Genomic DNA, 2,008 nt, shown 5'->3' on the forward strand with positions numbered 1-2,008 from the left:
CTTGTGATTTGGTCCGTATTTTTCATGTTATAAGTTGAGAGCAGTAATTTTTTTAAATCTCCCATTTAATATAAATATATGTTGCCTTGTGTTAGTGTCTCAGAGGTTTCTTTTCTAAATAATCTGGGGGAGAGGGTAGAAAACTTAATTGGTGGCAATACAATGTTTCTTTCATATGAAACGTAAGCATGTAAGAGCATTTAAGAGGAAGAAGAGTGTACTAGTCTGCTGGTAACAAATGTGACGTATTGCTTTTGAACCTATGTTAGCACATATTTGAAAGAGTATTTTTTGAGATAAAATCCCTCTGCAAAAATGAGATGCTACTTATGTAGAAAACAGTAAGATTTATGAGGAAAATATAAATTCCTCTTTAGTCTAAGCTTATGAGGTTAATAATTAAGTATCTTTTGTTGAACTCAAAAGTATCTAAGGATGGATGCAGTATATATGTGTTATCCATATTTAGAAATTTCATATTCATTAACAAACTACAAGTTATTGTTTAGTCACTATGCATTTAAAATGGTAGTGATGCAGAAAAATACCTGTACTTAAAGGAAACTGCTGAATTCTGCATGTCATAAAACATGAGGCACTAATCATTGCAGAAACTTTTTTAATGACACTATAACTTTTTGCTGGCAGTCCTTTTAGAGGGAGCCATGACATTGTTCAAATGCAAATGAATTGTTATTGAGTCTTTTCACATAGAAATTAAAATGCTTTGTCATATAAATAAATTTTCTGATTTTAAGTGTTGTCCCCAAAAGGCTGAAGCAAGCAGAATCATTTTGGTAGAATAGGAAAAGCTGTGAAAACAGGGCCTTAACTTCTCAGGGTTTTCTTTGGAATTAACTACATTCGAGTATCTGATCCTGAAGAAGGAAGTCAAACTAGTAATTGAAGTGGAAAAAACATCTAAAAAGAGTAAAGGGAATGACAGCAAAGGTGAAAGGGTAGGGATTTTTTTGAGGTTTTGTTGAAAGTCTCTTACAGAAATAAGTTTTGAAAAATATATTCCAAATGTGCTTAGTTTATTGTATGAAGTGGTTTTGATATTACCTTGTTTTAAGATCCTTCTTTCTATCAGGAGTTTCAAAATACGAAAGAATTTCAGCTGATTTCCTCTCTTTGTTTCTAGTGAAGATTTATTCCTTGGAAAGGGTCTCCTATGTATTAAATGATATAAAGTCATAGTGGGAGATGAGAAGATCTCTGGCCATTCATTCAACATCTGTTTCTATGGTCAAATTATCAAGATAGTCAATTCTTGTGCTTAAAAACTCTGATTTTTAGAGAAACCTAATTAAAGCTCATAAGCTTTGCCAAAGCACGTGTAGCACTTCACCACAGGAATAGACCTCTTTCTATCTTGTTTTTCCTGAAACCTCTGAAACCTTTAAACACCTGTAAAACGTCTTGCTCTGAGAGCCAGAGATGTACATTTCTAGCTTACTGTGTTAATCAGCAACGTCGTCCAACCAAGTAATGTTGCTTAGTCATCTGTATCTGCAGTAGCACTATCATGGGTACCAGAAATAGCTCTCAAAATTCACAATTTGTCCTGAGCTAATGTTCCTTGCCCTTCTGGTTTGTTTAGACAGTGCCATATTAACACAGCTATGCACGACAAGTAATTTGATCTAACAAACAATTGTTTTGCAGTGCATGCTAAGACGCTCTATGTGTAATGATTCAAGGAATATTTTGTAAAGAACCTAACAGAGTATCTGAATCTTAAATTTCTGATTGTGCTTATTTTATGTAGTTTTTCTTCCTCCACCACGTCAGGATTTTTAAAATAAAATTTAATACCCTCAAGTTTAATCTAAAATGAAACATTTGAATTAACTTTTATTTTCAAGTTGTTCAAGTAAAAATAATTTTAAAAGATTTACACCACATTAATTTATCCCACTGAGTGTATTCACATTATACTTATATATACATATATATATATACACACTTATATATTACAGACGACACTAAGTTGGGTGGGAGTGTT

The sequence above is a fragment of the Fulmarus glacialis genome, unplaced genomic scaffold (genome assembly GCF_000690835.1).
Source record: "Fulmarus glacialis isolate BGI_N327 unplaced genomic scaffold, ASM69083v1 scaffold15364, whole genome shotgun sequence".
NCBI classification, from domain to species: Eukaryota; Metazoa; Chordata; class Aves; order Procellariiformes; family Procellariidae; genus Fulmarus; species Fulmarus glacialis.